Below are 5,926 nucleotides of genomic sequence, written 5' to 3'. Positions count from 1 at the left end.
ACAAATGTGAAGTAAACTTCGGGTCTCTATCGGAAACGATACTTGTTGGCACTCCATGCAGTCGCACAATCTCAGCTATATATATCTCTGATAGCTTCTCCACGTTGTACGTAGTTCTCATAGGTATGAAATGAGCCGACTTAGTCAATCGATCCACGACTACCTAAATCGAATCATATCCTTTTTGAGTTCTTGGCAACGCCACAACAAAATCCATCGATATGCTATCCCATTTCCATTGAGGTACATCCAAGCTCTGTAGCATACCTGAAGATTTCTGATGTTCCACCTTCGCCTTCTGACAGATTAAACATGCAGCTACATATCCTGCCACTTGTCTCTTCATCCCTGGCCACTAAAAATTCACCTTCAAGTCCTGATACATCTTTTTCCTTCCAGGGTGAATGCTCAACTTGCTTTTGTGACCTTCGTCCATAATCAACCTCCTTAAGTCAGGGTTGTTAGGTACGCACACTCTATCCTTGCATCGCAGGATATTGTCACTCCCTACCTTGAATTCCGGGTCCTTACCCTGAATTACTAAATTCTTATTTTCCGAGTAAAAATTCATCTTGTAACTGTTGGTCTCGGATTTCTTCCATCAATCCATTGGTGATCTTGATCATCCCAAACTTCAGTTCTCCCTCGGATGCTCTCACAACTAAGCTCAAATCTCAAAATTGTTCCAGCAGTTGCAGCTCCTTAACCATCATTGATGAGATATGCATCTTCCTGCTCAATGCATCAGCAACGACATTAGCCTTTCCAGGATGGTATTGTAAGGTAAAATCGTAATCCTTGAGAAATTCCATCCAGCGTCGTTGTCTCATGTTCAACCCCTTCTGGTCAAACAAGTACTTTAAGCTCTATGTCGTCCTGCTCGACCACGCGTGTCGGTTCTATGTTGGAAATAACATTGGTTGACGCTACGTGCAATTGCACAACCTTAACCACTTGATCCTTTACTTTTGTTCGTCCAAAAATTCTGCTTAAACTCAGTACACCTCTGGCATTCCAGAGTGAATGTTCAACCTGTCCTCGTGATCTCCACTCATGATTCAAAACTTAACTCGATCGCTCTATAACGATCTCCACTCATGATTCAAAACTTAACTCGATCGCTCTATAACTCATAGACGAACTATTCCCTTGGAATCTACTAGTCCATTAACGTCGATTCCAACTTCGTAACTATCCTCATTCGCACCATGAAATCAATCTTCTACTTAGTCATCACTCAAAGTAAAACTCGACGTAAGTCTTAATACCTTGTGCATCGCTAGACCCAATCCCTGTTAACATCCATTCATCAGCAACTTATAAGCTAATCACCATCTTAATATCTTACAATCCCCTATTGTCATCTCCCCTTTTTCGAGACTTCCCTTACTTGAACCATAAAACCAACCTTCACTTATTCACGACCCACTTTACAATTACCTAAAATCCTTAACACTTCCCCCAAATCCGAACTTATTCCCTAGAAGATCAAACCATAGCTGTACCTCAGGAAACTTAACTAGTCATTTTATCATCCGATCCCTCAACATTCGGAGGTTTAACTACAATCATTAATGCCAACACCACTAAATCTCTGATTCGAACATGATTTTCACCTCCCAAGGTCAATCTTAACCCTTAAATCCTCACTTAACTTAGTGAAATTCACTTGCTAACCCCAGCATGCAATATCGGAATCCATAACAAAGTTCCATTCACTCTTAGACTCTAAGAAATTTGTCCACATATAACAACCTCAAGTATTAATCTTAATACTAACTCTTTATTTCCGTAACTAGATCGTCCTCCCATCAATCCGATACTTAGTCTCTCGATCAAAACCTGACAAACCTTGAGTCCTACGCACTTAAGACAAGAATTCATAGACTTAAAACCTAAACTTTCACCACGTTTGGACCTCAAATGTCCTTTAATTCTTCAATACTTCTTAAATGAATATCCATTTCTTAAACTATAACTCCTTCCCAAAGGAGATCAATTACTTAACAAGAACTTTACTTCCCAACTCAACTAATCCTCGATCCAATCAAATTAATCTTACCAATCCATCTATCAAAGTCCATTGCCAGTTCTGATTCCGAATATCACCCCCTCAATATTAAGTTGATCAGGCCTAATACATCGAAGGTGAAGATTTAGAAAAACCCACTGGAACAGTCAATGAGTTCCTAACATCCAGCAGTCACAAAGATCTTGATATTAAATCCTCAATGATGCCGCTACGGAACTACACGCTCTCGACATCATACATATACTATCCATACGGAATCTCCCTGAGATTCATCCTTCAGCTTCTAGCTTCTTGTTAAACGCATCGGTGCAAAACTACTTTCTAGGCTTAACGTGTTATTCTAAACCTCGTGTAACTTCTATAGTTTAAACACGAGCAACGGTCAAATAAAGTATTATTAGGCGTAATAACTACAAGGCCAAAGCTTAAACAATATAAGTAAAATAGGTGCGTTACATGTGCTACGAGAGTAATGGAGCGTATTATACTAGAATGAGAAAGAATAGTTAGAAGGTTACCATCGTTCTTGCGCTCTCCTTTGACTAATTCGTCAGCTCCCTCAGCCTCTTCACCATCCATGGTGTATGCTTTTCCTCTAGCAGCAGGGTGCTTTCCCCTTGCAGTGTTAACAGATGGTTCAACCTTGGTTTTCTTGCAAACCACGGCTAGGTGTCCCACTCGGTGGCAATTAAAACACCTTGGTCCAGTCGCTGAGCACCTGCTAGCAAAATGCCCAGTCTCCCCACATCTGTAACATGACACTTGTTTCTCTGCCCTTCTATCTATGGCAGGAAACTTGCCTTTCATCCTGTTGTCAGACGGTCCCGCCTGAAACGTCTTACAGTTCACGGCCAAATGCCCTATCTGGTTGCAATTGAAACATCGAGGCCCTTGGCCCAGACATGCATTAGCATAGTGCCCGTTCTTTCCACACCTGAAACATGTCACCTCTGGGTGTGCTGATTGGCTTCTTGCCCCTGGAGTGGCAGTAGTCGAAGACTTAAAAGATCTTGGGGTAAAACCCCTCTCCTTCGGATGCTGATACGGCCCCAACTGACGGTACTCCTGAGAACCTGACCTCACTGGTCCTCCAGTTCCAGCTCGGTCCAACCTACTTTGCTGGTATTGGGACGCCTCGATTAGCAGTTGAGGTGGTTCACGTGCCGCCTCCTCAGCGCGTCTGTAAGCGTCCTCAGCAGCCTGATTCATCATTGCCTCAATCATGGTAGCTATTGCCTTCGCCATACGGTCAGGGCTCACCATCCTATGCTTAGTCAACAAACAGTTAGTACTCATCATCGGATAGCATCTAACATACTATACAATATGATTAAGCAATAACTTCAATCAATTCTAAGCGACAAATCGCTTGGCAGACAATCAATTTTTACTCTTTGCAGAGTCACACAACCTAGCACAGAAGACCTATTCCCCAAAGACTCCCGAAAGACTCGACAAGCTCTGATACCACAATGTAACACCCCGATTTCGGTGGCGTCACTTTAGTAACCAAAGAAATAACTTAAGCGGAAAAACGTGAATTATTTTTTTTTCGATAATGTAAGTAAAGACAGAAAGAGATGAAACTCTAAAACGAAGATAACAGAACTAATATACAATATGATTACAGCCCCCACTGTAAGTTGTAAACCACGTCACGAGTAAACCTCCAGTGACGGAAAGTAAAAGAGAGTAACGCCCGTAGGCAAAAGTACAAACCAAGGTAAAAATACTGTGTCCGCAACACTAAACCTCAAAATCTGAGAACAAGTTGGCCCAGCGGCCTAAAACAAGACCTCTTAGCCCAACCAACTCTCTGTGATCCCCGTAGAGGAACCACACAAAAAGCTATAGGCGGGAAACTACCCTGTCCCCAAAGAAACAATGACGGTCAGAGCTAAGACTCTACTCCTACACTAATCCCTACTCGAGTAAGTCGCTCGGTGGCCAGCGGGGTCGACCACCCCTGAACCGTAGTCCTCCTGATCAAGCTTCTTCAACCTAGTTTCCCCTGAAGGGTGAACCATCGTGAATCGGTCCGCCATACTCAACTGACAATGGCGTAGTCCGCCCAAACACACACAGAAGACGCGAGGGTCAACTCCAAAGAATTATATAAATAATAAAACCAGATATATAGGGTAATAACTATTTAGCCTCTCAGGCTTATACGTTTAGGGATAACATCCTAGGGTTGCATATATCACAATGAATATAAAGATAATAATAACAATTAGCATGCCTCAAGTAGGATAAACAGGTACCAATCACACTCAGCAACTAAGTCAGCATGTATGTTGCATGAAATGCAATGCTGGGTAACAAAATGCATTCCGGAAGAAGGATGGACACCATCGAGTCAGCCCTAACACCGGCCAAAGTGGGACCATTCCGCTCGGGCGTCTCTTACACCACACAAAAGTAGTCAGATCAGCAGTGAACCCGTAGGTCTGCCATTCCGTCTGCTACTGAGGACCACCGTAGTGTCCTAAATATGGAAATCCGGGTCTTATGACCATTTTGGAATCCACCGAGGTCCGGTAATCCGCCGTGTATTAACCTCAAAATGAGTGCATGAATGCAAGTGATTAGCCAAACAACGTCTCCGACCTCACTCGACACGTCGTCACGTGTTCTAGCTAACTTATTGTCTCTAAAAAGCCTACCCTAAGGCAAATGTCGATTCTGCGACAAAATGAATTAATCAAAAAGAAGAAGAATGTACTTTGGAACTCATGGTTCCCGGCTAAACTTTAGATAGCCAATCAATAAACTGCTCATCGAGCGAAAAGGTACCGAAGTACTTGGAAACTTATAGTCTCCGGCTAAACTTTAGATAGCCAAACATTAAACTGCTCATCGAGCGAAAGAGTATAAGCATACTCGGAAACTTGTAAGTTTCCTCAAGACTTGGACTCGACGACACTTCTCATATCTTCAAGACTAATATTCATGCTCTAAGCTCTTATCTAAATGTTGTTATCATTGTTCAAGGGGTTTAGAGATTGATTAATGTCTTATGAATTTCCTTTGAGAAAATAGATTTCGTTTAGTCTTATGATACTTCCTATGAGTTTCAGGGATCCCATAATCCCAATTAATTTCTGAGAAGGTCTCGATCCATTAAAATATAACAAGGTCCGAACTTCGTTCGTCCTTTCAAACTCTCTCAAAATCTCATAAAAATTCGGCATGACTTGCCCGTAATCCTCACTCCTCAGAATCTCAGGTACAAGTGGAATAGCATAAATAAAACAGCTCAGTCAAAAGCATAAACAGCATATTCCAACACATCCTAAGTTAACCATGTAGCACATAGCATGTGAATCATTTAGCACACAATATCATGGCATCAATTACTCAACAAGTTCGGCCGAAGCCTCAGAAATCATTTCAGACATTTAGCAATTAGGTGCATAACACATAAATCAAGTCGAATTTCATCGACACCTAAAGCATTATCTAGTAATTCAGAGAGTAGCCCTCACCTGTAACTCCTCCAGCGTTTTCCTCACAACCTCCTTCACGTTCCTCGCCTTGATCTCCAGGAAACTCCTCAAAAGAACCTTAAGCCAAAATCACAGAAATCAACACATTGAGTCAGGAACTCAGAAATCAAAGAGTCCTAGGGTTAAACAGTACACTACTACCTCCGTGGTACGACAATCTAACGCGTTAAGACAAGTTTTCGAAAAAGTCGGATTTCCTCCCCCCTTGGTATAGCTCTCGGCCACTTTCCTTAATTGGGAGGGTCGATTTTTCTTCGATCAAACTTGGTTCCTAGGTTAACATAAGCCGTAACTAAGACGGTTCTAAGCTCGGAAAAATTTTCGGATCGAAAACTGATATAGGGGTAGTTTGGTCATTATTTTTAGCTCAAAATTTCAAAATTGG

Source organism: Lotus japonicus, chromosome 6, assembly GCF_012489685.1.
Source record: "Lotus japonicus ecotype B-129 chromosome 6, LjGifu_v1.2".
In the NCBI taxonomy this organism is placed as follows: Eukaryota; Viridiplantae; Streptophyta; class Magnoliopsida; order Fabales; family Fabaceae; genus Lotus; species Lotus japonicus.
This window is presented reverse-complemented; position numbering follows the sequence as displayed.